Genomic DNA, 17,843 nt, shown 5'->3' on the forward strand with positions numbered 1-17,843 from the left:
CAATGAACAAACGCATTTATGAACTGACTACTTTTTACAACGTGTAACGTGACAGTATGGTGTCCCGTTAGGGACATGTACAAAAACACAACACGCCGTCGCGTTTACACACAACATGCCGTCGCATTTACACACAACACACCGTCGCACTACCACACTTCCACACAACACGCCGTCGCAATCCATCACGCTAACACACGACACGTCCTCGCGCTATCACACAACACGCCGTCGCGATTTTACAAAGTAAATAGTTTGTAAAATCGCGTTAGGAAGTTGCAACCGGAAATATGCAAATGCGCACGAAACTACCAGAGCATATACAGCAATTTGGACATGGGATCTATGGAGATGGGGGGGGGGGGGGGGGGGGGGGGGGGGGATTAGACATAACCTAATACGCCGGTTTCGAGATACGTCTGAGTTATTTCCCTTTGGAACTCTCGTGCATGTACATAATAAGGCGCGAAACAATTTGTTTACATGCAGGAGTGGGACAATTTTTCAACCTTGCATAAGTGAATCTGCTCAGTAAGTTTCTCAAACGCAGTTTCATCACCCAAATTGGACTGATACATAAACTACGTAAATGATAAATATCCAGAGAGAATTCTTATCATATCACATTATTTCGCTGCTCGTACGTATCATATCCAGGAAATTACTTGTAAATACGACATTGTTTTCATGTTTCCACTTTAGTAAGATATTTCTTTCAATAGTATTTTGTATTTCCTACATTTACATAATCGAAGAGAAGCCGCTTTTAATACGTTTCATTGTCTTCCCCACGGACTGTAGGTCCACTCTGTCCCACTTCGGCGTATTTATTCAATATATTCAAAGAATTTCCAAATCTAGGGATCGTTTTGTTATGTTGTTAAGCAATATTTGTAAATGATTGATTAATTGTTTTTCACTCATATTGAGACGTCACCAGTTGTAGGTGAAATACCACAAATTCAGACCTATGCTTAGCGCCCAGGACCGTAGCAGTGGGGATTCTTTAACGTGCCAACGCCCACCACGACACGGGACCTCCGATTTTAAGGTCATATCCGAAAGACCCATGATTCTCACTTCTAAATGCCGAGCGTTTGGCGAAGGAGCAATCACTTCTTATATTTATGTCTTAAGTTTGAAGCGGTCATGGCACGAAGATTTAATTAAACAATGACAAAGATTACTGTCACGTGTCTATTCAAACAATCTTTCGTGCTGTATATTTTTTGTCCACAAAATAAGGGGAGGGGTGTTCTAGATTCCCCGTTGTAAAGGTTTCATATGCAATATATCGGAGTACATATTTATCCAACTGTATTGCCAGGGGCGACTCTAGGAATTGAATAAGGGGCGCTGCGTATTTTGTTACAACAGTACCGTGTATCTTGTCATACACCCCCTCACAAATATAAAATAATTCTTTGTTTCACGCTCTTTCAGTCTTTAACGTTAAACAGTTGCGTCTGAGTTATATACATCATATTGGGATTCCCCTGACGCGCGTCGGACTATGTATAGACGCCAAACATTTATGCTTACCCACTATATTTCATCTTCATAACTAAAGGGTTATTGATTCGTTACCTCGCACTAACCCTTGACATCAGTCACCATTCGAAACATGAGTTTGGGACAGAGGAGGACGCAATAAGCTAAAATTAAATTATCCAATGAGATTCCTTGTTTAAGATGCAAGTTTGGCAAGATCAAAAACAGAAAGTAAACAATGGTCTTCGTGGGGTACTTTTCTTAACATCATGAACATTGTATGTTGATTTTACATGTAACGTAGTTAATATATTTCAATTTTAAATAACTTGTTCAATTTGTTAAAACACAATCGACAAATATACTTGGACAATCCATCGTTTTCATGCAGCTCGTGTTCTAAAACTTCGTCTAATTGTTTCTTTAAAAAAAAAAAATTAATTTCCGAAAATCAATCGACGGTCACAAATCCTACAATATGTTGCTGATGTCGCGCCATGCGTGTTTAGTTTCGTTTTCGACCGATTATAAAAGCCGTTGTCTGATTGGCTGCACGCTACAGGATGCAAACCAATCATATGCTCCGTCTCGATTTCATGTTTTGAATGGTGACTGATGTCAAGGGTTAGTTCGCGGTAACGAATCAATAACCCTTGACTTGTAAAGATGCTATAGTTGACGTTTTAGATAATGTAAGGATTTTAAAGTTCTCCCAATAAAAGTACATATAACAATGAATCAAAAGATCTTGTCATTTATTTCTCTAAACAAGAGTCCCACAGGACTTATCGGTCACCTGAATACTAGTGAAAAAGTATCACTACTTCCATGGGCAATGGAATCTAGAAAAAAAATTCCTGTTCTGAATATCTAAGCTAAATTCTAATGTTCAGCAACAGTATAAACAAGATGTGTTCTTAAAACTTCACTGCCCTCAAAAGTGCATACACCGATGAAAGGCTTTAAATAATAGGTGTATTAACATTAAAATATCAAAAGATATGACTAATTTGGACTCATCCTAAAGTCATAACCCTGAGTTATGAAATTCACCATTTTTTGTATGCATTTAGATTTTATACAATATCAGCAAACTTACACATACATACTATATACTAAGTTTGGCCCCACCCTGGGGTCAGAACCCTTACTCTGGAGAAAATCAAATTTACAATTTTGGTAAAAGACTACTTGCTCTATCCATTTAGCATTATATACCAAGTTTGGCCCCGCCCTGCGGTCAGAACCCCTACCCCGGGGATCATGAAATTTACAATCTACATGTATGTCCCCCTCGCTCCAAATATGTTTCATACCAAATAGGAAAAGAATTGGAATGATAGTTATCAAGAAGTTAAAAATGTCTACTGTTCACACATTTAATAACTGACCATTTTGGCCCCACCCTGATACCAAAACCCCTACCCCTGGGATCATCAAATTTACAATTTTGGTAAAGGACTACCTGTTCTTTCTAAATATCTATTTACTTTCAATTTAGTATCAACAACACTAAAGAATATGTTATTTAAGTGTTTTACACATAAATACTATATACCAAGTATGGCCCCACCCTGGGGTCAGAACCCCTACCCCCGGGGATCATGAACGTTACAATTTTGGTAGAGGCCTTCCTACTCTACATCACCATACATTTAGTTTTTCTTACATGTGTGTGGTTCTTGAGGAGATTTTTGAAAATTGGTCAATTTTGGGCAGTTTTTGGCCCGCCTTTAGGGCCCCAGGGATGCTGGAGTCCTGAAAGTTACAATTTATGTCCCCCTTGTCCCAATGATGCTTCATACCAAATTTGAAAAGAATTGGACTGGTAGTTATTAAGAAGAAGTTAAAAATGTTCAATTGTTAACGCACAACGGACGACAACCAATTGCAATAGGTCACCGGTTGATCTAAAAATGATTGCTTCTTTTATCGTTTATTTTTTTTCTAAACAAGAGATCATGATGACCTCAACTTTAAAGTTTTAGGGCAGGGACACATCTGGTGTCCTCCTTAAATCCGCCACTGATTTCTGCAGAATTGCATTAAAATCCAATTTAAAGAGTTAGGTAGTCTGGTGCCTTTACATTTTGAAAAATAAAGAGATGAAATAGTTTATTTATGGGGAAAATCTCTGGCACACAATTAGCTTTTGTGTGTCGCACTATGGCCCCTGATGCCCCCTCTGGCTACATAATTTGCCTATGGCTGAGTCAGCAATTTTTGTTGTTGAAATATTTAGATTTGAACTATAAATTATGAAGTTTAAACGAATGTGATATTACTTTTTTCTTTTTCATTGAAGGGCCTCCGTGGCCGAGTGGTTAGAGCATCACGCTCAAAATCACACGCCCTCTTAAACGAATGTGATATTACTTTTTTTTCTTTTTCATTGAAAGGCCTCCGTGGCCGAGTGGTTAGAGCATCACGCTCAAAATCACACGCCCTCTCAACTCTGTCGGCGCGGGTTCGAATCCCCGGTAAGCGAGAAAGTTTCCCAGTTTACTTTCGGAAGGTCGGTGATCTTCCCATGTACATTGGATCTGGGTTCTCTCTTCCACCAATAAAAACTGGGCGCCACCATATAACTGAAAAATTGTTGAGTGTGGCGGAAAACATCAATCAATTTCATTGAACCACAGGAACTGGTAATTTTGTCTGTGATAATAATATTATGGGTATTTGCATGTACAATACCACCCCTAACAACAACAACAAAAACCACAAGGAATGAAACAAATTTTTTACTCAAAACTTAAAAATACTTAAAATAGCTCTATAATTCTGCTTTAATCGTCACCCACCCTGGAGTCCTGAAATTTACAATTTATATCTCCCTTGTCCCAAAGATGCTTCGTATCAAATTTGAAAAGAATTGGAATACGGTAGTTATCAAGAAGTTAAAAATTTTCATTGTTCACACATTTTAAAATAACTGATCATTTTGGGGCGACCCTAATACCAAAACCTCTACCCCTGGGGTCATCAAATTTACAATTTTAGTAAAGGACTACCTGCTCTTTCTAAATATTTATTTTGTTTCAATTTAGTATCAAAAGCACTAAAGAAGATGCTATTTAAGTGTTTCACAAATAAACACTATGTACTAAGTCTGGCCCTGTCCTGGGGTCAGAACCCCTACCTCAGGGACCAAGAAATTTACAATTTTTGTAGAGGCCTTCCTGCTCTACATCACTATGCATTTAGTTTTTCTTACACATGCGGTTGTAGAGAAGAGTTTTGAAAATTGGTCAAATTCTGACAGTTTTTCTTCTGTCCCTTAAACCCCAGGGGTACAGGAGTCCTGAAATTTACAATTTATGTCCCCCTTGTCCCAAAGATGCTTCATATCAAATTTGAAAAGAATTGGAGTAGCAATTATCAAAAAGTTAAAAATGTTCATTTGTTAACGCACGACAACCAATTGCAATATTACAAAATTACAATTACAAAAACATACCGCAAACTTTGTTTACAAAACAAATAATAAGCTCTCCAAGATGAGCTTCTGTGATAATGTATAACCTTAATTTTTATGCGAAATCTTTTAAACACATTAGACAATAGATTTTGATCATTAAACGTGAAAAACAGAATTTTGGGGAAAATCGTGAATCAGTCCCTTTAAAGTCCTTCTCGAGAATTTTTCACTCATATGGAGATTTCACCATTACCGGTGAAGGGATGCAAATTTTAGGCCTATGCTCGACACTTACGTTCGGTAAAGTTTCCATCCATCAGATAGGTGGATTTTTTTTCCCGAAAAAAAGAAATACAAAAAAATATAGTTTATTCAAGGACTACTGCTCATATTTCTCATTAAAATATTTCATAGAAAATTTATTAAAGGTTTATACATCTATTCAAAGCTTTGGGTCCATAGATGAGTGGAAACTTTACCGAACGAAAATATCAAGTGTACTTTGGGAGATATTTACATTCTGTTGAGATCCACTGCTTTGTTCTAGATAGGCATTTTTTTTAGTACTGTCCATTTCGGCAATGTTTTTTATATTCAATATACCTTATCAATTTGTTTCAAATACCTTTTTATATATATCCTGGTGTTCCTGGTTCCACAGATATGAGGATATTTTGAAAATCTATAAAGAATTAGCGGATATATTGTGGCTTTCATTCTTGTCACAACCTACATTTCGGCTTTTACACCTATCCGTTATAAATGAAAGTGTGTGAAAGGGGGATTGTGGGGATGTTTAAAACTTGTGTTAGCTTCGCAACCAGAAGGCCCGATGCTGCGTCAAACCTAAACCATTTAACATAGGTCGGGATTGTTCCTTCCCCAAGAACCCGGTATGTGAACTTAAAAACATAGGTCATTGTAGGAATTGGCATATTTAGTGTTCCATACGCACATGGGTCATTGCCTCAGGTGCAAATTTGCATCTATAAAAGACAAAAAGTCTCGGTAAATGAAATTCGACATCAGATTATCCTCAACAAGTTTTACCGCATTTAATTAAGGTAATTGTCCATACCACATTAAAATTGATAACATTGGATGCACTTGTTTCGGACATCCGGGCGACGATCCGGTTCACTTTTATTACACGACATCTTGGCTCGGTATGTTTTGCAGAAACGAGTAAAAAATCTGCCGAATTTTTTTTATCAAAATGTATAAACAATGATCATGTGTTTTTCAAAGAACATCTGCAAAACAGATTTCATAAACTGCACACTATGTCAGTAAGCTGCAACTTCCAAGGAGTGTTGATCTTATCGTGCAAACAGAAATAAAAATGCCGGAAAAGTTATAACTATTACCTCATAATTCTAACTGAATTTTTTCAATGAATGAAAATACCTCAGTTTTCCGACACATTGTTTTCCATGTGCCCGCTCTAAATTTATCGGGCAATCCTGGCTAATTTCCGATCGACCGGTGGCTTAAAAATACTTGAAACAAGTTACTAAATGTACCCGCTTCCGGAAGTATCAACCGACTTGTCCCATAAACCATAAGCTAGGAATAGATACACTCTTAAATAACTTTTTTCAAAAATTCTACACCTTTAAGATAAGTTAAATATCAAATGCACAATAAATTCATTTAAGTTATCATTGCATACCGATGGCCATTCGAATAGCCGCGAATAGCTAACCATGCCGGAACCATAATTGTAATACAACCTGGAATAAGTTGTATTTTATAGTTCCGGTCGGAACTCGAGCTACCCGGAAGTTGTGTTTTATGGTTCCGGTCGGAACTCAAGCTACCCGGAACCAGAATATTGTTGGCAATGATTCATGACATCATTACTCCATACATAAAGCTAAGTCTTCATAGCATTTATCAATGTTGCTGATGTATATAGCAAGACAGTCTTTCTGATCTTAGATCTCCTACAATTATCTCATTCGGTAAAAGCATGTTTCACCCTTAATGAAACATTCATGATGTATTCAATACACAGTCACTGCATTCTAATGTTTGGTATATAGCCACAGTAACGCACTACACTCTGTATATATGATACTGTTGGTCTTCTTTTATCTAAATAATAAAATGTTTTCTTTGGTTTGTTAACCGGGATATAAAGGTCGCAAACATTGCAGAAAAAATGCATAGCCCGCGTCTGCAATATTTGCGACCTCCATCTCCCGTTTAACAAACCAAAGATATTATATATAGATATTATTAACCTGTAAGTTATTTAAACATTTACGACTGAAAATCACTTGACCTTGACTTGTCTCCATATTTGGTAATTATTTCTGTATTTGAACGATGGTAATGGGGAATAGTCCTAGACGAATCCTGAATTTCTCAAATAAACCATTGTATAAATTAGGTTTGAACCGTTATTCATTATTCTAAATTCAATAAGACGTAAAAAAAAAAACCAAAAAAAAAAAAAAAAAAAAAAAAACCCCTAGAAAACATCTTTCAACAATGCCGCGTAATAGGTTTCAGAGTCCGTAGAATGTGTATATTCACACGAAGACAGACGACACTCAAAACCGGATCTAACTACATGTAGATTGAAACAAAATATGTCTTCATAGTTGCAAATGACAAGCTATGAATTTCAACAGAATACACACAGTGAAATGGCTGAAATAATGCCAAAATGGTGTAAAACCACAACCAATCAAGTACAGTAAATGTAAATGTTGCATCTTTGTTAATAAACAGTCTAATCCAATGACGACATACAAAGTAGTTAAAGTTTGTGAAGTGTTCTGGAATAACAGGTCTGTACTAAAAAAAAAGTACTATAATTAAATCAGTTCATTTTCGATTTAGGTTCTTCTGGTGGAAATAGGAAGCAAGCAATTCTTTTAATAAAAATGATTTTAAAATAAATTCAAATGTTAAACAAAGTTATCACGTGACTTACCTTTGGAAAGGTCTTGGGTCGTATCTTTCAAAAATGATAATTTCACGACTGTGGGTGGATCTCATGAGTGTGGATGGGGCTAGACGTGGTCAAAATATAAACGTTTGGAAAAATAACCATGTGATATATTGTTGGAAGGGTCTTGCAGAGTAGAGTTTGAAAACTGGACAGACAGTGTTTGACCTCATCACACATGTAAGAGTAACCCTGGTGATTTCTGAGGCTGTCAGTGTTCAGCCATTTTTCGGATCGGTTCAGGAAACAAAACAAATGCAATCATCAATTTCTAATGCATTCTATTCACGAAAATAATAAGAAATATTTATTTACAGACGGCATTATGTACAAAATATCAGGCAACATAAGCTCTCAAGAGCTTTTTTAATCGACTATAACTCAAGGTGAGGTACTACAAATTAAAACCTATGCATGGCGCTTACGGTCGTAGTGGTAGGGATTCTTAAACGTGCCAACGTCTGTCGCAATACGAGGCCTCCGTTTTTAAGATCATATCCGAAAGACCTGTGACTCTCACTTCTAAATGCTGAGCGTTTGGCGAAGCAGCAATCACCGTCTATGCTTATGTCTCAGGTTTAAGTGGGACTCGTACGCACGATTTCACGGTCACGAAGCGAACGCTCTACCACTGAGCTACCGCGATCATACTTCAAAATTTTTCAGACTGTGAGTACTTTGTTAAAAACTTCTTACCCCCCCCCCTTTCTTAGAAAATTAAAGTATATCCACCCTTGCGATTTCTTTGCACATGTCGCCATGTTTTGCTTTACTGTTACCGATAATACATGGACTTTCATTGGTTAGAATATCATTGATAAAAAATATCGAACCAATTATACCGCATGTATCAAACAAAATGGGGTATTGTAAAATGTAAACAAAACCGAACCGAAATCCGGAAAATACCAACCGAACCAAAACTATTTTTACCGCGGTTAACCGACTTTTTGGTTAACCATGACAGCACTAGACCTAGTGGTTGGTTGTATATTGTTTAACATCCCTCTCGAGATCGAATCTCACTCATAGGGAGACGTCATCATTGTCGGTGAAGGGCTGCAAAATGTAGGCCTGTGCTCGGCACTTATGGCCTTTGAGCAGGGAGGAATCTTTATCGTGACACACTTACTGTGACACGGGATATCGGATTTTGTGGTCTCATCCGAAGGACCGCCCCATTTATTCGCCTCTTACGACAAGCAAGCGATATTGAGGACCTATTTTAATCCGGATCCCTACGGGATGACAGCACTAGTGACTTCTATCCATCATACTCATAGTTGATCTTAACAAGGTTCACCAACTAATCACAACAACCTGTCTCTGATTTTCTTTTACAAAAGGTCAGAAAACAATATTTGTAAAATGAAAACCCCGATGATTTTTTGCTGTTTGACCCAAACATGAATTAATTAAGCAATTTACTAATATACATGTAGAATAATCAGTCTATGTAGTTATTAAGGTCTGTCTATAGATCGGTCGGACAAGTGATGCGAAAATTTTGTTTTATTTGTATGTTGTTTTAAGTTCTATTCGAGAATGTTTCACTCATAAGACGTCACCTGCTGAGAGTGCAACAAAATATGACCTATGCATGATTCTCAAGGCCGCAGTATTGAGGAATCTTTCCAACAAGTTGCCAACAACTAACGTTTTTGAAGTCAGGACTCCTGACTTTCACTTCAAATGTCGGATGCTTTGGGAATGAATGAATAGTCACTACCCATAAATTACGTGTTAAGTTTGTCAAGGCGCCGGGATCGAGAATCCACCCCCGACCCTCCCAGTCTATATAGCGTCCTAATTACCACTCTGCTACCGTGACCAGTGACGTGAGAATTAATATCTATAAAATGACACCAACCGACATATGTAAATCAAACATATCTCCGTCGTTTTGAAGATAACATGAACAATAAATTAATCTAGAATTATTTTAAAATCACATTCCTCTTAACCGTGGCTGATGCAAATCGTGGGATATAGTAGCATGTGATACGGACAAAATAAAATTATCAGTATCTTTGCGAGAGAGTGCGGAAAATCTATATCAAATTCCTGACGGATCATAAGTTGGCTGGCGCCCCCAAGGCTTTGATTTTTTGAGGGGATTTTTTCTCCTGCTGTGGTCTTTCTAACACACATGCTATTCTGGGTTAAACTTGTTTCTAAATGATGTTGCAGTCCGGAGTGTGCATAAGCGTTTTCTCATTAATGTCTACGTTACCTGTTTGTCATTTAGTTGAAAATATAAATTTTAAATAAAATGAAAGGAGACGTAGTTGAAAATTATGGTTCTTACATGTATTAATAACCAATGTGATATCAACATGAAGGGATAGTTTCTTGTTATTTTTTCGAATTTGATAACACAGCCTATTGATTTCTATTTGACCCTTTAAAATGATTATGAACAGGAAAATAGTCCGCCAGAATTACTTCCCTGCGATTGGTTTAGTACATATTACCGCCCCCTGGGGAGCCACTAAACGATCATCTATTATTCTATCGGGAAATTACGCCGAATTGTTAACCAGAATCACACCAATTAAATCAACATATCTTGTATTTCCTTTCAAAAAAAGGAACGTTATTATATAGCAATATAGTAATTGAAATTGGGAAAATTGAAAATGTTCAAGCATATCAATAAATACTGTTCTTCAATGTAGGGGAAGAAAACCAGTCCCGATTCTGTAGTTCTCTGGCGTTTGTTCTGTGAGGCAGCAATCTTCAGTGTTCACTTGGTGCTGAGTTTGTTCGATCTGTGAGGCAGCAATCTTCAGTGTTCACTTGGTGCTGAGTTTGACCACCTGTATTTCTTCAGTTACATGGTCTGAAGCATTTCCCTAATTAACAAAACATATTTTTGTTACCTCATATTACATTTCCTGTTGACCTCGAACTGAATATGCAGTAAATACATTTGGGTCGGAATTACGTAACTTTCGCTGCTCTGTTCAGTGTGATTCTTTTTAGCTTACCTGAGCTGAAAGCTCAAGTGAGCTTTTCTGATCGTCTGCTTGTCGTCTGTCCGTCTGTAAACTTTTGACATTTTTGTCTTCTTCTCAAGAACCACTGGGCCAATTTCAACCAAACTTGAAAAAAGCATTCACGAGTAAAGGGCTTTCGAGTTTGCTCAAATGAAGGGCCATGTCTCTTCAAAGGGAAGATAGTCACAAAATGTGGGGTCATTAAAAATCTTCTTCTCAAGAACCACTGGGCCAGAAGAGCTGAAATTTTCATGAAAGCTTTCTGACATAGTGCAGATTAAAGTTTGATAAAATTATGGCCCCAAGGGTAAGGTGGAGCCACAATAGAGGATCAAAGTTTTACATACAGATATATAGAGGAAATCTTTCAAAAACTTCTTCTCAAGAACCATCGGACCAGAGAAGTTTACATTTACATGAAAGCTTCCTGTCACAGTGAATATTTAAGTTTGTAAAAACCATGGCCCCGAGGGTAGGCTGGGGCCACAATAATTTTACATGCGAATATATAGGGAAACTCTTTAAATAATGGCAAAGGTGACTCAGGTGAGCGATGTGGCCCATGGGCCTCTTGTTATGATTTGCATTTGCATTCTCAACATATTACATCTATTTAAAAATCATTTATCCCCACGCTACGGAGTTGGGTGCGCAAAGCCGATATAAATTTATATGTTCCGCTATACATACTCATAATTCTACGTTTTATTTAACTAATCATATATAAAACGTTTACAAATCTTTCTTCAGATACATTTAAAGTCTACCGAGTCACTCAGATGAATGTCCGCCGTCGTGATGTTTGGAATATTTTCAACTTCTTATCAGAAACTACTTGACCATTTGTCATCAGAATATGGATTGTGACATTTTTAGGGATAGGGGAACCATTCTGAAAGATTGTGGTCACTGCTTTAGGGATGGAGCCAAAACTTTCAAAAAGATACAATTTTAGATTGTTTAAATATACATTGTAGCAGTATATATAACTATCATATAAGCATAAAAGCCTTTTATAAAGATTTTCATTGATAGTTTTTTTCCACTCATATGGAGACGTCACCATTACCGGTGAAGCAGGGTGAGTTTTATGATCGCGCCGCACCTGCTGTGACACAGAGCCTCGGTTTTTAGCCGTCTCATCCGAGTGATCGCTCCATTTAGTCGTCTCTTACTGAGCACCTATTCTAACGCGGATCCCCATGGGACTACAAAAGTACACAGACCCGGAGTTAATGGTTCAGGCCCCAGGGCAAAGATACGTGAAATTGGACATATAAACGCAATATTTCAAATCTTTTGAAATTTTCATCTTCACTCCTAAAAATATAGCAGACAAACAAAGTCTATATTTATGATAAACGTACTGAGAGTAGTATATTGTCAACATTAACAAGACGGAATACCGTGCAATCAACCACAAATTTGATAAAAGGAGAAAATGATATTAGATCTTGTACGGCTATGTGGACTCGGGGTTTTCTTTGAGTCCGCTTTCTGTAAGGTTTGATCTGGTCGGTTCGGCCAGCTAGATGGCTAACGGCAGTCGGTTTTAAAGATATATATATATATATATATATATATATATATAATATTTCGGCCAGCTAGATGGCTAACGGCAGTCGGTTCTAAAGATATATATCGGCCAGCTAGATAGCTAACGGCGGTCGGTTCTAAAGAACGGCAATGGCTGCAAGATATCATGTTAGATAGATCCCTATTTGATATCTCATCAGGAGATTGCAGACAGGAAGACTGGGAAAACGGAAGTAGAAATCCAACTAATGACAGCTTTGCTTAACGCTTTGAAAATTCATACTCATAGTTCCAGGGCTAGGCTTCGCAACAGAACTAAATAGGCTATATACAAAAAATAAACATGTAACAGACACACTGAGACCATAATTAACATGATATTCACATTTCTACCAAAATTCTGATTCCTGGTACAGACTCCAGCCAGAACGGGGTCACATGGGTCAAAACATCGAGCTAACTAACTGGAATCACTGTCACAGGACCTGCAAGCTAAGTTAAGACAATATCATTTAGAAAATCACCATGTCTTTCCACCTACCAAAGCTGAAGAATTGTACCTCTAAGAGAAAATATTGGGACATATATTTTCTCAGAGTGCTACAATTCTGCAGCTACAATTGCATTTTACTTTGATTTATTTGGAAAAAGATTACAAAATCAGATTTGTTGCTTATCACCAGAACATGTTTTATATCCCTGAGCTAGTGTCATCAAAAGCCCTTTTGATTTACATTGTATGGCCGTTAAAGCACTCGGACTTTTGTTTATTGTCTAATACTTACTCATGGTTATCTGATTAATAATCTAGCCAGCGCATACCACCACCAGAAACCTTGGATTTTAAGATTGCATGTCATGAGTTTGAATCCCACTTGCAATATTTGGTCGCATGAAACACAAGACGTAAAATGGATAGTGACTGCTCCTACGAGGGTCGAGGGTCTTTCAGTTATAATGCTTTAAAATCAGAGGTCCCCGAGTTACAACTGGCGTTGGCATGTTAAAGAAACCTCACTGCTACGTCCTTAAAAGCCATGCATTGTCTAAATTTGTGGCACCTCACTTAAAGATCGTGACATTTCGATATGAATGAACAATTCTTCAAGGGACATAATCAAACCCTAATTACATCCGATAAACCCGTGTTTTTCATTTCTTATTCCGAGAATTTGGTTCACGAACTATTTGAAAGTCTTTGGTTTGACCATGGATTTGAACTAACGAACACACATCAACTACAGAGTGCGTTCACAAACTCAAAATCGATCTCTTACATGTACGATACGAACTTTCCACTAACTGCGCTCAGAAAACTACTATCTGCTCTATAGCCGCGAGATGTTTCGTAGACACCATTTAAAGCTTTAGAAGGATTTTGATATAAATCGTATATTACAGAATATGTAATTATGCTGTTTTATCAACAATAGAAATGTGGAGTTTTAATAAGATATACAGATATTCAAAGATTAAAGGGTAAAACACGTACCCATTTCCAGATTGTCATGAATGAAAACAACAGGATAGTAATAGTTTTAAAAATTGCTTTTTAGCCTAAGTGTAAAGCATTTGTCGTGAATTATGATATCACCCAGAGTCAATCAGGAAAAAAAAAGTATTCTCGATAAAAATTGATGGAATTTGAGACAAAAATCAAAGGCATACGATCCAGGTCAATTAGTAGTTGACCTTGTAGTAATTGATATAAGGACATGTTTTTCGTTATACATATTTATGTGTATGATTCTTTTTAACGTCAAGCGCCTGTGATTTTCTCCATTGAAGTCAGCATTTCGCAAATTCTACAGTCGTTGTAATTATCTAATTTGCCAATACAAACCATCATTGGGTCAAATGCTGTCTGACGTGTTCATACCGATTGTTAGACCGTTCTTGACACACAGATTTTGACTACGGATTACTCCGTTTATCTGATAAAGACAGGGCTCACGGCGGGTGATCTCACCTCTGGTATGTCCAGGGGTGTGTGTTTGCCCAACTCCTTCTATTGTATTTCTTGTAAGAGTTATGAGATTGATCACTGTTATCTTCACCTTTATATATACATATACATGTATATAATGTATATGTAGTTTGCAACATAACAACAGAGGGAGATAAAACCTGTTCTTATTTCTACAGGTCTATCATTTTGGATATGATGCTATTGTATATTTTCTCACCTTCTTGTCATTCAAAATTTTAATAAAGTAGAGACTTTGAAAGAAAGAAAAAAACCAAATAGACGAGGGAAAAACTTACCAGGTAAAAAAAAAAGATTATGCAAAAAATTACCCTTTCAATGTTTTATATCTAAATTTCTAATGTTTTTGTCTTTGATATCATTACCAATTGCCATTTCTACATGATTCCCGTTGGGATCCGGGTTTGAAAAGGTCCTCAGTACGCCTTGCTTGTCATAAAAGGCGACTAATTGGAGTGGTCCTTTGGATAAGACCGCAAAAACCTAGACCCTGTGTCTCAGCAGGTGTGGCACGATAAAGATCCCCCTGCTCAAAGGCCGTAAGAGCCGAGTTTGCAGTCCTTCACCGGTAATGCTGACGTCTCCATATGAGTGAAAGATTCTCGACAATATTCAATCAATCATTTCCTTATGAATGTGAAGCAGTTACGAATTCCGACAGAAATGAAAGTAGAATGTAAATATAAAAATTTCAGTTTTGAAACTACATGAGGGTATGAACTGCAACCGTTCACGCTGGCATACTTTTCATGAACCACATTGCAGTTCATACCCTCATGCATTTTCAAAAAGATTATTTCTGAAATATCCCTCACAATACAATTATTAACTTTGCTTGCACTATATCACGTGTTTATTGCAATAAAAATTGGTAATACAGAACGGAATCTGCTGCAAAAGCCGTCTTTCGGTCAAACAAACTAATTCAATTTAGACCATTTGATCCGCATACTGTTTCGCTTCTTATGAATCAATACTTGTTAGCCATTTATGTGAGCGGAATTAAGAATCTGAATTTCATTAGACTGTCTTTCGTATCTAGTATTGTTCGTCGTCTCTCTGTCTTTCAGTTTCCCCGTTCACCACACTATGAAACTTTGTAAGCTTAAGACAGTTTAGCATGTCCTTGTGTGAAGGTCGTTCAATATATACCATGATGAAATGATGCGACACATCTGTCCTTTGGACGAGACTTTACCACACAAAAGCATTGTTCGTCAGATAGGGATTTTACGTCCACCTTATGTCGGGAGAAAAGACTTAGCCGAAAATGAGAATTTCTTCACTAACATATTATCGCCATAAATGCGTAATTATGATCTGTATATTTATCTTCATATTCTACCACTTCAACCTAGTTCTTGAGCTTCCGGTTGCGGCGGCTTAGTGGTTAGAGCGTTCGCATCATGACCGGTTGGTCGAGGGTTCGAGCCATGGCCGTGTCAAATCTAAGACGTAAGAAGCGGAGTGTAATTGCTCCTTTGCCAAACGTTCGTCATTAAGAATTGAGACCAATGGCCTTAAAAATCAATGTCCCATGTCGCGACAGGCGTTGGCACGATGAAGATCCCTCTCTGTTACGGCCCTGAGCGTCATGCGTAGGACAACATTTGTGGCACTTCACCTATGGTTGGTGACTTCTCAATATGAGTGAAAATTATCGAAGAGACATTAAGGAGGTACTCTACATCGTCATAATGGCTGACTTCCTTTTTAAAACATGGATGAAAATATAAATATCAGCAATATTTGTCTATTCATTTCAAATATCAATGCCTAGATAAGTAGCTCAGTAGGTTAGCATGTCGACTACTGAACTGTAAATCGCTGATTTAAGACCAGCAGGGCTTTTAAAAAAAAATTCAGATTGTTTTCTACATAAACTGTCTTTTTTAACTAAACAAAGTAAATTTGAAAGTTTTCCAATTTCAAATTTCAAAAAAATATTGTTGCACATATTCTCCACTTTTCATCCATATCAAATTTCTTTGGTGAGCATTCCTCCTTAACAACCAAATCCTTCCTGTCTGAAATATAACCTTGATGACAGCAACCTTCATGACATCTTATTAGAATGATCGTCTGTGACACCCTTACTCTTGGTGGGTGGTAAACATGCGTTACAACAGGACAGCTGCAATCGTCTTTAACAAGGCCACATTTATTTTTGTGTTAACAAGTAATCAAACGTATTTTCACGATACCGATCAATTTTAAAGAAACATTACAGCTCATTATCACATAATAAGGAGAGGGAGCTCATTATCACATAATGAGGAGAGGGAGGGATATAAACTGTATAATTGCCGAAGACTGAAAACGATTGATCGCACGAAATAGCTCTTAGAACTTTTATGTTTATACAAGACAACTGATTGCGCGCCACTTTCTTATCAGACTGGCAGTGGGAGTAAGGGTAAGAGAAAAAAAAATGAATGATTCACAATAGATGATAGACAATGGAAGTAATATTACTTTGGTCCTGCAACACTTGGCAATTGGGCCATGGATTTCATTGTTTTAAAAAATTAGTCTGATAGAAATATTTAATGTGTTCAGCAAAGGTGTTATGATGCATTTTTACTCTTCGTGTTTAAGAATATTTACCCAGTCATGTCATAGACTTGGAGGAGATCGCAGCAAAAGAGATGCTAAAACGAACTCGCACGTATTTTTAAAATAAATAAATAAATAAATTTTATTTATTTATTTTTGAATTTTTTTTTAATACATTTTCGGAAAATAGCTCAAGACACTAGGGCCTAATTAATGGTCATCCAATTCCCACAATAGTACAGGTACTTTTACGTCCGTTAGGTTTCTCTCATAATTATCGCCTTTACAAATTGTGAGGATAGACATTTCCTCCTGAATGCGCTGCAGTTGTAAACAATGCGGGTATGAATACTATTTGAAAAATAAAGTACGTCTATTCGATCGGTTTGGATTTCCGATGGAAATGAAAATAAAATGTTAATATAGAAAATAAATTTCATTTTGAAAACACATGTATGTATGAACTACCTCGCTAGTTTAACGGTAACGCCCCTCATGAAGTATACCTGTGTGAGGTATCGCAGTTCACATCCTCGTTTTCTAATAGAAGTTCCCATCCTTTATAAAAGGACTGGATTACGTGGATCATAGGTATGTGTTCCTAACACAAACCTAAAATATTCTCGGTTGAGATAAAACTGTATTTTAAAACAGATTTTTAAAAAATAATAATCTTGAAACATGCAAATATTTCATCATATTTTCAATATCTTATTGCTAGAGTTACTGATATATTGGCCAAATGGATATGAAATATTTGTAGCTTTGAGTCATCCTTGTATTTCATCTTAACCTTAAAGTTCATATTCAAGGGGACACAATGTTATAAATCTGGCAACAAAATATGGATGCTCACAAGCTTGAATATCGATTTTCGTTTCAAAAGCTCAATGT

Source organism: Ostrea edulis, chromosome 4, assembly GCF_947568905.1.
Source record: "Ostrea edulis chromosome 4, xbOstEdul1.1, whole genome shotgun sequence".
NCBI lineage: Eukaryota > Metazoa > Mollusca > Bivalvia > Ostreida > Ostreidae > Ostrea > Ostrea edulis.